This window comes from Vespula vulgaris, chromosome 3 (genome assembly GCF_905475345.1).
Source record: "Vespula vulgaris chromosome 3, iyVesVulg1.1, whole genome shotgun sequence".
Taxonomy (NCBI): domain Eukaryota; kingdom Metazoa; phylum Arthropoda; class Insecta; order Hymenoptera; family Vespidae; genus Vespula; species Vespula vulgaris.
The window spans coordinates 12,343,617-12,362,771 of NC_066588.1; the positions used below are offsets into that span (position 1 = coordinate 12,343,617).

Sequence of the window (19,155 nt, forward strand, 5' to 3'; positions counted from 1 at the left end):
AACATTTGAAATAAAAAGTGTTCAAGATTCTACATTAATCACTATTTATGTTTTAATAATTCAACTACTTAAATTTAGTTAATTTTACTGAATAAATCTGTACCTGTACGAGGCAACACGTTTCTATGATAGTCCTAATATTCTGACTTGAGTGTCTCTGACACATGTTAAAGTACAAGACCAACCTAAATACACAACGCGCGTACCGTTTTTAAGTGACAGTCGAATATTACATGGTAATTAGTGATGCATCATCTAGTACGTGGTCACATACATAATTGCGATATTCGCGTCTGTTCATGTTGTAACATAATTATAATACACCGCATCTCTGCGGTCGGGTTTATAATTGCGATAGTAAAATAAATCTACCATAAGAATTTATTAATCGTGAATGTGCTCTCAATTTGTACAAGAGTCCATGATAAATCCTATTGTTTTGTCATTACCACGTCTATTTAATAAATAATTCAAACCTTTGCATCGCCAATAAACATCACCCATAATATCCTACTTTATCGTCGTTTTAACATTATTAAAAAAAAAAAAAAATTAAAGGATACGGTTTAAATCTCGTCGGTGCGAATTATTCATGAAAAAGTAAGAAAACTCAGTGAAATTATGGAAGACTTTTAAATCTTAACAATTAGGTCAGAATAAAGAGAGACTCTCAAGGAACAACGATATTCGATCTGGACAATTTAATTGGCGCCGGTTTTCGTAACACTCTGAGAGCTCAAAATGAGAGGACGAGTGCCAACCTCTTGACATTCGAAATGAAGTATTAAGAAGCATACGAAAGGGATTGGCTTTTAGTTCTGCCAACAAGAGGATGAGACGTGGAAGATGCGAGAGAAACAGGGAACGTTGAAGAAGAAGGGGAATTGGCTAAAGGCGAATTTTGGTTCCATTCACATTTGGCCAAGGAAACCGAGGAAGAAGATGGGCAATTGAATATTCCACGAAAAGAGAGAGAGAGAGACAGAGAGAGGAAAATGCACGAGTGGAAACTTCAGTACGATTGTTCCGGGTCCGTGCTCCATATTCACTCTTCTTCGTCATCTGCATATCGAGATTTCCGTTTTGATATCGTCATCGTTTCTATTCCTCCTTCTTTTTTCTTCACCTTCCTCTCACCCACCCTCTTTCACCCTCGAATCTCTTAAAACTCATGCGAGAAAAATTGAAGAAAAAAAAAGAAGGACAATATTTGAGATCTCGCAAGTACCTACCTATCATGAATTCCGAATGAGAATTTAAACTAGACCCGTTTGTTTATTCAAGACCGACGACGGTCATTTTCCTTAACGAGTCAGACTTATCACAATTTTTATTCTAACATTTATTGTACCATGAATATTGTCTTTTTTAGGATCTTTCTTCTTCTTCTTTTTCTTCTTCTTTTTTCTGTTCTTTTTTTTTTGAATTTAAGATCTCTTCATATTTTACACATCGTGAAAAATGTAGGTATTGTAAAAACGTTTAATAGTCCACTCGCACGTTTCAGTTCTATCTCAGTTCAGATTCGGTTCGATCTCTGTTCTGTCACTTCAATCATTTCAGTTTCACTCATTTATATTCACACATATCAGTTCAATATATTATCAGTCGGATAGTACAGATTCTATTTACTCTGCAGACTTTGAGAACATTAAAGTTTGCGTCTATGAATAAAAGAAACTATCTATCGCTTCGTCTATCTCCATCTTTAACATTCTCGAAATTCATAAAGTAGAATCCAACAAAGTAGAGTAACCTATAATTTCACGTATACAGATATTATCTTGAAGTGACATTTCAGCTGTTGTTTTAATAAAATTTTCTTGTGATCATTTTATTTGACTGATTACAATGAAATAAACTTGACAGTTAAAGACAGGATTGGGCAGAGGGATCGAAAATCTTTTGTTCATAGAATAAACACTGCAAGCTAAAAAAGGTCAATTCTTCACACATTTCGTTTTAGTTTGTCTATGATATGAAACACGGAGGCACGAGGTGATTTTCTATAATATATCGTCCCCTATCTCCCAACTTTAACGTCTTTTATATTAGGTCGTGACATACTATATTCTTCTCGTTTTCTTCATTCATTCGTTGCCGAAATATCGCTTTTGCGTACCATTATCAAATTCACACACACAAATATTATTTTTCGTTTCATAAAAGTGACATTTCAGGTATCATTTTAATCAGATTTTTCTATGATCAATTAATCGTAACATTTTTTTCTTTTTTTAAATTCTTAAATATGTCATAAAATAAAGGACACTTTCGTCGTATTTTCTTCTTTACTACCGAAGAGGCAAACACGCCTCGTAAACTCGTGAAGGAAATTCTCCTGTATATATGGTGCCAATGTTGTAAATGATTCAACGTGCAGAAAGTGCATCTGGAAATTTAGAGAGAGAAATTTTAATGTCAAAGATACATTTCATAAAGAACGATATGATTAACTGATTACAACAAAATTTTATTAAAACAACAGCTGAAATGTCACTTTAAGATAATATTTGTGTACGTGAAATTGTTAACGATACGAGACTGATTTTACTTTGTTCAACTCTACTTTATGAATTTCGAAAGCGTTAAAGGTGAAGATAGTCGGAGGGATAGATAATTTCTTTTATTCATAGACAAAAATTTTATCAGAATTTCGTCAGACATTTAAAAAAAATATCGTTGATGACGATCAGAGAAAATATGATAGATCGATAATTGAATGAGACTTTGCAACGAAAATTGTACATTTAAAATTACATTTGCATAACAAAACTTATACAACAAATTGTATAACGAAAGTGTACATTTAAATTACATATAACAATATTAAAATCATTATGGCCGAACGATCGTAATAAAGACGACACGGAAACTAAAGTGAAATGTTTTAATCGATGTTTAATATCTGCAATATCTGGTAATTGATAAATACTTCATCCTTCGTTGATAATCATATTTAAAAGTATCATCTATCAAAAAGTAATTTTTTTAAAGTTCCTGTATGATAAACGACGAAATTTTATTTAGTGAAAATTCTTTGTCTATTTTATATTATCTATCTTTCTCTCTCTTTCTCTCATATACACATGCACATACACACATTAGACATTTGAAATATTTCTTATTTGATAGATATTTCGCAAGTATAATTTTTGACGAAGTAAGAAGTAATGCTTCTATTCGCTGCGCGATAGCAAACGAGTAATTAATAATTCTTTTAAGTGAATCTATCGGAAATTTGTGGTATCACGCGGTAACACACCTGCAGGGAGTGTCTTATGACATCACCAACGTGAAAAACATTGCCTCGTTATAACTTTTGATGAAAATTAAATTTTAATTCTATTTAAAGTTCAGCAGAAATCGTGACATCTTGTTAAATGTACGTGTGTGTGTTAACTTTGTCTTACTATAGCGAGAAATTGATTAATCTAAATATCAAAATTTTACATCCAGTGTGACTCTATAGCATTTCGGATATTAATGCCTTAAATTTTAAGTTAATCGTTTGAAAAATTTCAAAGTAACAATCATTTAATTATAAACACATTTATGTTAAAAATTAAAGAAATATCGAACTGATTTAATCGAAAATTTTACAAATAGCCTTTGTGGAACGTTAAAATGTTTTGTCGAAAATTTTCGAGCAAATTAAACAATTATTTTCCAAATTTTATTATAAACACTTTTATATATGAAATTAAAGAAATGAAACGATTCAATTGAAATTTTACACATACATTCTATGATACATGAAAATGTTTTCTGTATAAGTTCAAATAATTTATTTCATTAATTCTTTTCCAAGTGACGTCTATTTTAATATAATAGTATTTTAAAACATATTAATATTAAAATATGATACAGTAGCAGAAATATTTAATACTTCAAATCGGAACAAGTAAGACGAATGTAGTTATTATACAAAAAGAAAATTATCATGACGACAGATCGAAAAATCGATCGAACCTATTATGAGAGGTTGTATCTGACTAGATAGAAATATTGTACGTTAATTCTTTAATGTTTTATTGCTTAATGCTTATTTCTTAGATTCCATAAATCTTCTTATCATAGTATATATAATATTTTATTTATTGCATAGTTTTCATCATGTTAAATCGTTTTTCGATATCAAATTACTTTTTTACATTTTCTCTTATCCTATATTTCTTTTGCTGACGTAGAATAAAAAGGAAAAGCTAGCTATTTATTCCAACAAAAAAAGAAAAAAGAAAAAAGAAAAAGAATCAACAAGATTAATACGTCCATGCTTTTTAGTTCAATTGCTGGATTTGCCTGCAAATCCAGCAAAAAATTTCTGACTTATTTTGAAGAATTACGTGATGTTGAGATTCATGGTGTACGAAAAAATGGAGATATTAATTAAACCTGTCGCAATATGATATATTTTCGTACGAGAATATATACGACGATCTGTTCCCTTTCTCCGTGTGGTTATGCAGCGAGGATTAATTTACAAATTAAAAAAAAGAGACAGAATTTTGTCTGACAAATATTTTACAGAATGATATTAAAATCGTGAATTACAGGGACACAATGTAATGATAAGAGAGAATGACGAAGATTACACCGTGTCAAAGTTGTCGAGACAATAGCCGACCAATTACAAAGGGTTGCGGAGTTATTTCATTTTCTGTTTCAGCACGCAAAGAGGTCACTAATCCTTCGGGAGGGATTTGCATTTTTGGGGCCATGCCGATAGAATGGCGAAGCTTTTACGTTACTCTTAGTAAAACTAATTTACCATTTAATTCGATTGCAATCGTGCGGAACGGCCGACTACTTTTTATTACAACAGTATCGGAGTAAACAAAATTTTCGTTCCCATTTTCGTTTTCAATTAAGCGATAAAACATAGTAACGAAAACGGGAAATTGTCAAATCCGACATGCGTTACCCTACGCGTAAAATTTGCGATCTCGATATGTAAGCATTGTAAACGTACGAACGGTAAATTAGTAACGTTAATAAGCTACATAGTTTTGAGAGCTACTCTCTACGGTCGAAGTTTAATCGAGTCTGAACGGAGTAATTAATAACGAAGGGTATACGATTAGTTTTCTACGAACGATGTGGTATTGCACGAACCTGTACAACAAGGTAATATTTAATTAGCAAGAAAGTCGATTGACCGAATGGAATAGTCTATAGCTACTTAATTTTCCCGCGAAAATCCGAAATATGTCGTCGTGGCCAAATTTTCGATGAAGAAATTAATATAACAATCGTTATCTCATTAAATTTCCCGAGAATCCCACTTCTCTGCTCTTTTTCCCAAAAGAATTATCAAATTAATACGATTCATAAGAGTGGAAAATTAACGATCATTTTCGATGAAAGTTTTCCGGCAAAATTTATTACTCTAACTTTCCGGACAGTGGTCCTCGAATCTTATACGATTTCAAGTGCTCCTAATAAAATTGCTTGGATTAAAACAAAGTTAAGAATATGTTCGAGTAAACTGTGGATATATCTGAAGAGATTTCTTTTACCAATTAATGAGATTCGTACTGAGTTAGTTTGATGTTCCTCGTCGTATTAAACATTAACCCATACGAGAATTTAATTGATCCCTCGATAAAATTAATCAGGACAACACTCAGATTAAATATCTGATCTGTTTGGAACGATTGATAAAAAGTAGAAGAGAAAGATGATATACAAAAAATCAAAAGAAAATCGATGGAAATCAACTTCTAAGCGAAATTCTTAAAGGAAGTAAAATGGTGTAAACGTACGCCTGTTATGTAGTTTTAACCATGCGAGAGAAGATGACAATGGGAATGCAATAAAATCAACGAAGCGAAAGCATCGGTTCTGATCTAGGAGTGCTAGGGCCAAGCCTAGTTTCCATGACGATAACAAGCCTCACCTGGAAGGTAATTTTGCGATATATCGCGTTCAAGAAGAGATACATCGATCTTTAACCCAAAGGAGAACTAAAATGGTAAAGGTGGGTAGGGGAAGTGTTTAATCCCTCCTGGTTTCACGTTTGAATGATGAGCGTTCGACCATTCATGATTTTCGCTTCCATAACGCCCTAACCCGTATCCAGAAACAAATCTCCATGAAAGCCGAAACAAGAATAAAGGATTATCTAGAGACTAATAAAACGTTATCTTATAATACAGTTTAGGTTTATTAACTGATCGTTTAAACGATCCAACGAACGTACGTATATCTATATATCATCTTTCCGGTTAATATACAGAATCGATTTTGATGACTATAGAAAATTTATCGCCATTTTTTGTTTTTTTTTTTCTTTATATATATATATATATATATATATATATATATATATATATATATAATCGGATACAACCAATTTTTGAGATTGACGATACAAGATATTGTCTTTTGGATCATTTAGATACTAACGACCGAAGGGATGCGCGAAAACAGATCTTTTGATATTATAGGCTATAAATAAAGTCGAGAAGACGAGTAGGAGCGACGAAGAAATTACGACGAGTCGTTCGTGTTTGTATTTTGTCGTGACTAATTTTATCGAAGCACTTGACAATTCTTAAGGTCGTTCTTCTGATTATTTCTGGAAACGTTCAGCCGAATCTGTCGAAGACATTCGAAGATTGTTTAGTAAGAAAATCAAAACTCTCGATATAATTACGTTTCGTAATGATGCGGATTTTTTGAATAATTTAATATAATAGGATGGAAGAGATATTGATGATATATTTGGTAATAAATATTCTTTGAATATTTTCCAGAATATATGATCACAAGGGTAACATATGTATTCGTCTGAGTTTAGGATAGGTCGGAGATAGAAACGCATAGCCCATCGTTCTCTTGTCTTTCCTTAAGATTAATATTCTCTGCTCGAAGAAGCTGCAACGTGAAACGACGATGCACACGGTGGTGCGACCGACGGTAAGTGCACATATCTATTTTGGAAAAGGGAAATTGCGTGGCACATAGTGACACCGAATGCCTACTACCTCTTTGCCTAGGAATGATATTTCGGGTTATAGTATATCGTTTTGGCTAGCTTCGAGTAGTCGATTCGATGCGATTCGAATTTTTGGAATTCGAGTTAATTTGGAATCGTCAATATAAAATTTCATACGAGACTTTATTCTTAGAATTTACGTGTGCTTACATAACTATTAATTGTATATATAAAATACAATTTATTTCTTAGAGAAATTATTAAAATATCGATCAATTTTTCACGTACGATTGGACGTTGCAAAATTTCTTTAAATTATAGAAAAAAAAAGAAACTTTTACATCGATACACTTTGCCGAATTTACATTTGTAATTAATAAAGATTCTCGAAGAACAATTTATATTTACGAACGTGTTTCAAATCGAGATTATTTTAGGATGCTCTTAAGAATTCTCCGCATTGTATTTTTATCGAAGCAAAAAATTTCAATAGAAACGACAACTTTGCTACTGAATGTTGAGAATAGGACATTGAGATAGTAGAAGATGAGGAAACTGTTATTCGAGATAGTTTTTCATAAGATTTTCTCTCTCAACGTTGTCCAAAATTGTCGCTCGTACATTTTCCCTTGTAGTAGACAGTAGAAAGGGTTATTTCCATCGAATCATTTTTGAAACTAGTGCATATGACAAAAGAGAAAGAGACACATTATTTTCTTTTCTCTCTCTTTCTCTCTCACTCTCTTCAGAATCTCTTTTATCTCTTTTTTTATTTTTCTCAGCGAAAGGGAATGTACCAAATGCTTATTCTGCAAACTTTCTTTCTTCTTTCTTTCTTAATCTATCCTTCTCTTTCTATATTTCGATCGAAACATTTATGAGTGCAAGAAAAACGTCTGTTAGAAATTCACACGAGTTCTCTGTAGACTCTTGCAAGATACGTGGACGTTCAGTTAAGTTGAAGAAGGACAGAGAGAGCAAGAAAGAGAGAGAGAGAGAGAAAGAGAGAAAGAAAGAGACGAAGATAAGGTGGGATAAAATGAGACATGAGACGAGTGTTTATTCAGTCGCAAGCATGGAACCGGCTACTCTACTTCGGGAAGAAACTAGCAAACTTAACGTTTTCTAACTTTTATCACTGCGCAAAAATTTCTTCGTAACTTTTCTCTTTCTCTCTCTTTCTCTCTCTTTCTCTCTCTCTCTTTTTTCTCTCGGACAGACGGTAGTATTCTCGGACTTACGATCAGTAGAAATCACGTTGACTTTCCACGATACTTCTATTCGCCAATAGTTCTATCTCCACTACCATTGAACGCCTAATCGATAAGAAATATTTCTCGAGTCGGAGTGTAAGGGTTGGTTTTTGTGATCGTTCGCGAGCCATTATAGTTATTTTGAAAAAAAAAGAAAGAAAGAAGTGGTGGGAATCGAGGATGGTTCCAGAGTTCTCGATTATTCGACATATTCGAGAAATGATCTTTCGTCGGTAAGAAACCTTTCTCTATATCTATCTCGATAATTCATTCGATGAAACATAAAAAAAAAGGAAAAAGAAAAGAAAAACGAAATTGCAATAAGAAAAGATTGGAGGGAGGAATGGAGTTTGAAATAAGAGGAATGGATGGAATACGTTTCTAAGGGTAAAACTTTTTGGAAAGGGTGTGAATGCTACTGGTCGATCGAGTTCAACGACGTCTATTTATGACGAATTTCGATGACTAGTCCAAGACTAGAAAGAGAGCCCTTTCTAAAAAGAGATTTCCTTAGTGCATTCTCGCGCGTGCGCGTGCGTGTGTGCATGTATATGATGCGCGCGTTTGTGAGCCCTACTGCATTTTGTATTCGTCGAACGACGTTCGATAAAGAACGGGATAGCAACGAATTCGTCGAGTAAATTGTCGTCTGTGCAATCAGTGAGATCGATGGAGACGAAACTTCTCGAACGGTGGTGGTCTTCCTCTTCTTCGCTGCGAATTCAATTTTCTTGCGACGATGGTAAAAGTAAAAAGATAGAGATAGATAGTTAGATAGATGGATGGTTGGATGGATAGATAGATAGATAGCTAGCTAGATAGAATGAGATAGAAAGAGAGAGAGAGAGAGTCAAGGTACTTTTGATGAAAGTTCAACGCGAGAAATGAAAATGCCTTTCTTGCATTGTCGCATTGACATCGACTCGACTAAATCTCTTATTTTCTTTATCGCAAGTAGATGCTACTTTGTCAATTTAATATCGAGTACAGCTTCAAACGTCGTATCGAGATGGTATAGAGATATATCTACTTTAGAACGGTTACGAGGATCCTTGCAGCCGATATGATCCAGATTCTCTTTACGGTCTCGCCTATGGGCGTTGGAAATTTATCGATCGATAGTTCGTTTGAGAATAATGCTTTTTATCCTGTCAGAATTTAATCAACGATTTATGAAAAATAATACTATATTTCATGTCGTATATTTCATGAAAATACAATTAAAAATGTTTACGATTTTTTCGACGAAAGAAATTTGTCGTAAACATTTCAATTTCGTTTGATTCGAACTAATTGAGAATTAGAAACTAATTGTACATTTCATTTTAATTATCGTGATACATCGAAAAGCTCGAGTAAGTGGATTATTCGCACAGCAATATTTTTAATTGGTACGCGTACGATAAATTATAATTGATTCATAAATTTTCGGTTTATTCCTGTTATCAGGAAATGATTAAATTTTATCAAATCTCTTGGAAAGTTCAATTCGTTCGAGGAACTTCTGTCACTGATACGAGGACTATCTATAAAGGAATCTGTTTAATCGTGCTCGACTAAAGTTCTTAGGTACACGCTACGAAAGTACACGTGCTACGAATTCTATTCTATTATTGTCTTCGCTTATTTTATACGTCGAACAGGTGTCTATTGGCAGTACACGGGGCCACGTCCATTTCGCAGTCAACACACGTGATTTTCTTGGCAAACATCGATAGACTAAATATTTTTACCTTGACTTCTCTTTTTCGTCGTATTTAGATTTTATCTCAAGGGAAGAGTGCAGATGTTTTAACAAATAAAAATGTCTATTTTTAATACAGATATTGCCATGTTAAACGAAATTTCTTTTCTGCGTTGCTTTATTCGAGAAACGAAAAAAAATTTATTTATTTAAAATTGTACAGAACCATAAAATTTATAAAATATCAAAATTTCATTGGCAATCGTATTATTCTTGATCGCGATCGTTAGAAAGTATGTACCTCATATACAAATCGATAATCGATCGAGATTATAAAATAAAATTAACCTTATCCTACCTGCGGCTTTACAAAATATGTCTCGAGGGTAAAATCAGCGAAATACCATTCGATTTGTTCTTCTTTGCATTTTGCAAATTTTATAACACAATTTTTAGCGATTAAATTGTATCCATGAAATTCTCTCCCCCCCCCTGTCTCTCTGGAAATGCGTATTAATACGCATAAAATACATTTGCTTGATTAGAATGCCAATAGAAAAGTTCTGTAAAATTCTGTTGAATTTTTTATTGCAATTCGATAGCTCTCAAGAAAAGAAAATCTATTTTCTTTTCATAAATGTTTCTTAATGTAAGACTTTTTATTGATATCCATAATCTTTAATGATATCTACTTATAGAAAATAATTCCTAGACATATTCTTCTTATTTGAAATATTTTTCTTAAAACCTGCTTTTAAATGTTCTTTCAAGCTTCTCTACCAGTCCTAATAGTCTTCTATCTAATTTCTCACATACACTCATCTCGAATAAGGTTCGTACCTTCGTAAGTACCTTAGTGGCCATTACCTCATCTTTACATACATTCGTGCGCACATACACATACATATACATGTACACATACGCACATCTTTTACATTTCTTCATTAATATTCTTGTAAAATACATAACGACTGTATACGATTTACATATATCCGAAGTTCGCATATTATACACAAATATGACGCATATTTTATATGCATATGTAAATAAATTTGTCGTGTAATCCGAATACGTTTACTATAGCAACATCAATTAATCTCGTAGCATATTTAACGAAAAACGGGAATTATTCAAAAGTATTTCGTTATTACTTCGAAAATTATCCCTTATAAAAAATATAAAACACGTATTTTTCGAGATAATTCTTTTTCCATTTTCTCGGACTAATATCTCCTATCGTACTTATATCATCTCATATCAAGAATGCTTTTTCTGCAATGCCATTATTATTGCAAAACCATTTCCCAGAAGCTGTTTTTCTAGTCAACCATAAATTCCACTCATCGTCGACACCTCCGTATAACGTGGCACGTTGAACGAGCCAGACAAATATAGAAAGAGAGACAGAGAGAGAGAGAAAGAGAGGCAGAGAGAGAGAGAGAGAGAGAGAGAGAGAGAGAGAGAGAGAAATAGATAGAGTGCACGTAATGGCTTTTATCAGACTCACACTGTCTGCACCATCTTTGAGTTCAATCATCTCATTTACAAAAATATCATTTACATAAAAATTTTAGCAAATTTCCTCTATTTCGCATAATACGTTTATTATCTATCATTAAGAAAATCGACAAACATTTTCTATGAAATAAAGTAATGATTTCTATGAAATAAATGTAATTATTTAATCAATGAATTTAAATCAATCGAATTTAAACACGAAGGAAATTAGAAATCTCTACGTCATTGATTCACTACTAAATAAATTTACTTTGGGAATTGTTATAAGGAGTAATACTAGTTCAAATCTGACTTAGAAGAGGAGTTATTCTCAAAGGTCGTTCATTGATCGTTCGTTGTAACCAAAGACTCGTCTTAATTAAAGTCGTTTATTACGACGATAAAATACTCGCAAGCAAGCAAGCATATAAGTACCTTTCTGATTTCGAGAATTAGCATGTAAATTGCTTTTATATGTAACGATCTATTAATTATTAAATACTAATACACAATATTAAAACATTTCTATTAACGTAATTCCATAATAATATTTATTATATCGAAATCATTATATACGAAGAGAAAGCACGAAAAAAAAACATTTTCTTTCTTCGATCGGAACGTCGAGAAAAATTGAAGGGATTTCTTCCCAAAAAAAATTTTGCTAATTTTTCAATCTCTGCGTGAAGAAGTGTTCAGCAAGAAAAGGTTAGAATGAAAGAAAAAAAGGAGCATAAAAAAGGAAAGAAAGGGGAAAAGAAAAATGAGAAAGAATGCGAAACAAGTGCTTGGCGGACTTTTTTCTTTTTTCTTTTTTTTCTTCTTTTTCTCTGAGTTTTGTTGATTTAACGACTCTCGTTTTCGTACCACGAAACAAACGTCACGTATATTACGAGCTCATAGCTTCAATCTACCCTCTCCGCTCATTCTTCCTCACCCCCTTTTACATTTCCTTTTCGCGCCGGTATAATCGAGGAAGAAGAAATCAAACGTAAAATGGCTGCCTCCTTTGCGCTCGCTGAAAAAGAATTCGATAAAAAATAAAACAAAATTACGGGTACGATGGCAAAAGGAAGTCGTCGGTACTTTATTATCGATATTTCATCAATATCGATCCACGTTCTCTCGCGATTTCTCTGCTCCTGTTTCAATCGGTATATCTCTTATCTCAAAAGCTGAGATAAGTACGAGAAGATTCCAAAAATTCTTTTTTTTTCTGTTTTCCGTGTTTGATCATTTACGAATTTATTTCCACCGAAATTTTTTTATACGATTCTATTCACTCTGAACAACTCATTCTTGTCCGCCGTTTGTTGTAAATGCAATGTCAAATGCTATACTGTTAAAAGATGCAAAGCAAAATGTTCATTAATTTTACTTTTTAAGAAAACACGTATAGTAAGCATAGACACACACACACACATATATATATATATTATATACATAAAAATATATATATTGTATATATATATTGTATATTTTGTATTTATAAATATATGAATTATATATATTATATATATAAATATATAAATATTCATGAATCTAAAGATTCTTGCTCGACATCTTGTCGAGTTATATATAAAACATATATATATATATATATATATATATATATATATATACATATATATTTTATATATATAAATATATAAGTATTAAAGAATCCAAAGATCCTTGCTCAATGTCCTGTCGAGAGATGGTCGAATTAGAGACTTCGTATTACGATTCCCTTCAGAAATCGCTGACACGCTTCAGTGACAGATGACGAGTCTTCGGGGAATCGAAGACCTCGGCGGTACTACCAGCATCACCGTCGTTCAAAGCTACCCCGGATCGAAGGGTGTGAGAGTAAAAAAAAACAGAGGAAGAAAGGGTGGGAGAAAAAGGCCGAAAGGGAGTTCCTTAAGCTCCCCTTTCATTCGCGTTACCGTTATTAATTTCGCGACGAAAGGAGAGAGAAGCTCGAGGAAGTAAAAGAAGAAGTGTTGAAGATTACTATTCCTCTATATGTATGTGTATATATGAGAGACAGAGACAGAGACAGAGAAAGAGAGAGAGAAAGAGAGAGAGAGATATAGAATGAGATTTCAAGGCAATTTACCCTTTCACCCCTTCACCCCTTCACCTCATCTCAACGTGCCAATCCGTGGACGTGGGTATAGGCCTTTAGTCAGCGTTTCGAGAGAATCGAGCAATTAATCACGCTTTCTCTCTCTCTCTCTCTCTCTCTCTCTCTCTCTCTGTCTCTGACTCTGTTTCTATCTATCTATCTCTCTTCCTCTCTATCTAACCAATAGTATTCTCTTCATTGTAAAGATTCCTCCACGGATATTATCTCTTGATTTCAACCTTGGCATCATATCTCTTTCGTCATTGATATGGCATTTAATTTCGTTTCGAGACGTGTAACAACCAATCCTTGTCTTTCTTCCGTCATTCGAAAATATAATACATATATACATACATACATACATATATATGTGTATATATATATATATATATATATATACATATATATATATATATATATATATATACATATATATATATATATAAATGAAAAAGGTAGAAAAGATCCAAGTAATAGAAACGTTCTCCAACCGGATGAAATCCAAAAAAGGATTTTGTTAGAAATACACTTACCGATTGCTTGGATCATACGGAGAGAAACGGAAATTGAAAATATAGAAATTTATTGTTGTATACTTTCCCTCTTCTCACCCCTCCTCAAACCTCCTTCTAATTTCTAATAGTCATTTTATATACTTTTTTTTAGATAAGAGTATCGGCGAAGAAGACTTTTTTTTAGAAACAGGAGTTTACAATTTTACATAATCGCACTTTAATTTCTTCTTTTTCAATTACGTTTAGAAAAACATTTTCAATTTATAGTAGACTTTTCTTGTGAAAATTACATGTAAATTGCTCGAATATAAAAAATAGAATTTTCGAGCAAGTTTTTGAATATGTTTTATAAATCGAAATGTGACAAAACTTTTTCAAAATAGAATTTCAACAAACTTTTGTTATATCTCGATCTATAATTCTTGGAAATAGATCAACGATAATTAGTCTTCTTAAGGCAGGTTGAACAACACGGATTTTTTCGGAAAAAGAATTTCGCATTGAACAAAGAATATACTCGGAGTCTTAAATAATCGACCGTCGAGCTACGTCGTTGAAATTAATTAATTTTCCCGGACTCGCAATGCAAGAATAGGAAACGTCTGCTTCTGACTTTCTTTCAATATTACAGCAGTATTTCTATAATACTTATCCTTCTTTATCTTTCCGGTTTTGTCTCGACCATTCCCTCGGTCAAGGATTCATCTTATCGTTTCATTGTTTCTTTCTCTCTCTTTCTCTCATTCTTCGTAGTCGTTGACAGAGAAAATTCAGTTGCCAAAGAATAGTTCCTTTTTGCAAGGAGTTTTCACTAGCTTTTGAATCAGAGTTGGCAACGACAACAGACGGAAGTTGAAATTTCCGTGAAGTTGGCAGGAGTTGACCTCGCCGAAAAGTTATATAAAAATGATTGAGTTAAAATCATTTTAGCACGATAAACGCTGGTTCGCTTGGTTCGCTTGGTTGGTTGTCCGTTCGCTCGAAAGCCTAACAAGCACAGTATTTTCTCGTTCATTCGTTTCCCCATATCTCTTTTTCTCTTACTATTCTTGAAAACCGTTCCATAAACCGGATACCGTACCCGTTGTATTGTTCCTCTTCGTCGTTCTACCTATTTTCTCCAATTACGTCGGGAACGTTCGCAAAAAATTGTCGTCCTTCCGTCATGATCAAACTTTATGAACATTGCAATGAATGTTATAAAACGTTGATTCATTTTTTCGAACGTAATTACGCCCGTTTCGAGTTTTTAAAGAGAGGAATGCATTGTCGAAATAGAAAGAACTTTCCTCTCTCTCTCTCTCTCTTTCTCTCTCTTCGTCCTTTTTTTCACTTTTATCTATAGTCGAAAAATTTTTCATTGGAATTATTCTCAAAATAATATTCATATAAAAGGATATCACGGAATGATGACAAATATAAAATGAAATAAAATAGAAATAAAAAAAGGAAAAAAAGATCTATATCGTCTCTGTTATCTGATCGTCGATGATATTTCTACTCACGATATTGTGCGGAGCTAGTCGAAACTGGGGCATAATAATATCATCCCGCTTGTCCCGTTGGCATCGTCGCGAAAGTGCATCGCGTTGGAACATAAATCCGAAAATCCGACTTCGATTTCGGCTGACGCGAGGTACCTTTTTTTTTGTTTTTGGAAAGTACATCCTGCTCGCATTTCAACCCTTTTTTCTCCCCCTCTTCCCTGCCCCATCCCATTTCATAATATATCGCCTTTGTCACTTCGGAAAAAGCGAAATAAGTACTTTTGGTATAGATCGGTCGATTTATTTTCGTGATAAAACATGATTACAACGATAAAAATGTTTCCGATGCAATATCAAACGAAAATTTGCCCATTCCAGCTGACAATATTTTTCCATTATATCGTTATTCAAAATTATCTCAAGAATGATATCTATTGTTTCTATAGTAGACAATCTAACCGTAAGCACACCGGAGGCTTAATTCATTGTTACACGAGTCATGGTAGTGGTTTCCATTAAATCTCTCGTAATTGGAACGAATACAATGCGTAGCACGTGTCTTTGTAATAGATACTAACGACGACACATCACAACAATAATAGGATGAGAAGGAAAATGATGATGATGATAATGGTGATGATGAGAAACCCGAAGAAGGTATCTTGTGTGAGTTACCATTAAGAGTAATTCGTTGATAACTCAACTTGCTGGAAGTCTTGAGGGTATTACACTTTACCGCAGTAGGAGTAGCTTAAATCGATAATTGACGAAATTTTCTCCTGGAATTGATATTTTTCAAATTATTTATTTCAAATTATAATTTGTACGAACGAACTCATTTCTAATTTATTAATAACATTCTGGATTGTTCGTTTCCAAATAACTTACGTATATAAAGTAGATTTATTCTCAAAAATCGCGATACAATCTCCGATCGTCATTTTAAGGATTAAAAAATCGTGCTGTAATAAGTAAATCAATTTTTATGTCTTATCGATAAAATTATGTATTTATCCGTATCTAACCGATTAAAATTCATCGACGTTAATAAGATTAACATCTTAAGGCGATTAGTAAACTCGGAATCGATAGTCGAAGGAATATTCTTTTTACAAAACAAACTTATATATCTTCGACGATTCGTGTTGGAAAAGTTACATCAATGAAATGCATGTATCGATCAATTAGTTCACATTCTTGTGATCGTATTTAAATTGAAAAAAATCTGCATTTTTGTTACCCATATTCACGCGATTTAATTTTTATTTGAAAAGGAAGAAGTATCGTCGATTTCTTTCATTGACACAATAGTGCAATATATTCGAAATAATTCGTAATAACAGTGATATTTATATTCGTTAATAATTATCATATGTAGAAAAATGAAGTATCGCGCCTGGCAACATGTTACACTCCATACAGTTCAATAATGTTGAGTGCCATCTATAAGTAAGAAATTTTCTTCTAGCCCTTTACTACAGGCAATATACTCATTGCGTTGCATTGGATGAACGTGTGATCTCTTTTCAGGCGCAATTTGAACATGAAAATTACATTATAGACGATCTATAAATATAAAGAGACAATATAATAATCTTAAACGAATAATAAAAGAATCGAATATATCATATTTGGAGACTTGTTTTAAATAAAATCAATCCGATTATTAAAATTCTAAATGTGCAAAATCCACTTTGATCCATTATATAGTCAACAATTGCTTTATTATTCAAGAGAATGTTCCGTTGAATAGAATATGAAAAGATTAAACTCAGTTGGATTGACCTCGTTAAAGCAAACATCTGTAAGAAAATAATAAGAGAATAATTCAGAACGAGTGTTATTTTCCGAAGAAAATGCTCACAGTAAGATAATTCTCATTCTTTCCTTGGTCCATCCAAGGGGAATGAGATTCTGCATGAGAACACGCGTTCTTCTCGAGTGTCTCCCTCTGCGTATCTTCTTTTTTTGATCATTCTCTGTTTTCTCTTTTTCCGTCTTCCTATATCTTTATTTTCTCTCTTTCTCTCTCTATCTCCCTCTCTTCTTTTTCCTCTTCCACCCCTTTTTCCCTTTCTTTCTTTCCTTTTCTATCGTGTACCTTTTCCTTCTTTCTTCCTCTTTTGCTTTGTTCTTCTCGTGTCCTCTCGAGTCGTGGCATAAGCGGCTTTTCTCAATACTTTTTCTCATCTTTCTCTCTCTCTCTCTCTCTCTCTCTCTCTCTTTCTACAGATTCCCATCTTCGAACAATTCTTCTTTTTTATCATCGTTTTGTTCCTTTTTCTCACTATTTCCCTTTCTATCGTATACGCATATCTACATATACAAGGCCGAAGATTTCTATCCGATCTTGGCTCTATCCGTATTGGCTCCATTAAAGAGCTAAGACTCTTATGTTATTCTCTTTTATTATTGTACATGAAAAAATCACTCATTTTTTCGTCGAATTTTTTCACTTTATCTCTCTTTTTTTCTTATTGACATACGTCAACAAAATAATTGTTTTGCATATAGTAGTTATATTAATTCATAAGTAAATGTATCGTTAAGCATTTTTATAAACTCATTGTCCGCTAATGATTCTTCCTTGCAAATTTTGATATAACATTATATTCAAGATCACAAATTGTATAAAATTTTGTATAAAATAACATATATATATATATTGAAAATTAAACGACATAAAACAAATTTCCTATAAATATTTGTTGGAAAATGGAAATAATATGATTTAATTATAAACAGATTATAAATCCTTTTTAGGTATATTAAATATTTATTTTCATTTCTACTGTTAAAACATCGTATATGGTATATATGGTATTGATAATATCATATTATACAATGATAACCGATCTTGATATTAGTTTATTTTAACGGAGATGAATGTTAAATAATTATAAAGATAATTTCCAATTATTTTCATCCTCTTAAATCGCATTTCAAATCTGGATCAAAATCTTGTTTTCGATTTGTTTGAATGAGCTAGATAAGCTGGCTGATCTCTCTTCTTCTTAACTCCCTCATATCTTCACGAACAAATGATAATTTTATCAGAGAAGCAACGCTCGTTCGTTTAACGAAAGTATGATTCGATTTTCCGGTAAGAAGCTGGCAAGCGAAATTGTAAGCCGTTATAGAAATATCCTCATCCTCGTTCTAACTTTCTAGAATTTTGTCAGGATTTATTTGCAGCTTCTCTAGGAAAATAAAAATTAATATAAAAATATTATTGAGTTTTTGTTAGATTCAGTTTGTTTAAAAACTCCAAGAATCTAATAATGAAACGTATTACGAAATTAACATTTATGATTTAATTTGTTCAAACTTTTAAATGAACTAAATACAATTTATAATACAATTTAAATAAATATATTCTAATATATTTTATAATATAGATGAATAATTTGAACTTTAAAGCAAAATTATATATATTTATCTTCAAAATTAATATCCAAAAATATTTTTCTCTTATAAATAAAATCATCTAATATATTTTATAATATAGACGAATAATTTGAACTTTAAAGCAAATTTATATACACACATCTTCATAATAAATGTTCAAAAATATTTTTCTCTTATAAATAAAATCATCGCTCTTTTAATTTCCATCTCCCTTCTATCTTTCATCTCACCAAATCGTAGGCTTTCAATTCAATATAAAAC

General features: G+C 32.4%; 1 protein-coding gene across 4 annotated transcripts in view; it reads left to right on the forward strand.

Moving 5' to 3' along the window:
• Nucleotides 1-19,155, forward strand: part of LOC127062264 (inactive dipeptidyl peptidase 10) — a 90,582-nt gene that overhangs the window by 28,878 nt on the left and 42,549 nt on the right. Inside the window, exon 1 of one of the 4 annotated variants that reach the window (XM_050990151.1) lies at nucleotides 8,027-8,426. The exons of the other annotated variants lie outside the window; for them this stretch is intronic. The gene's annotated coding sequence lies outside the window, so the exon portion shown is untranslated. Of the gene's footprint in view, nucleotides 1-8,026; nucleotides 8,427-19,155 lie in introns of those variants that run through there. 4 annotated transcript variants of the gene reach the window in all.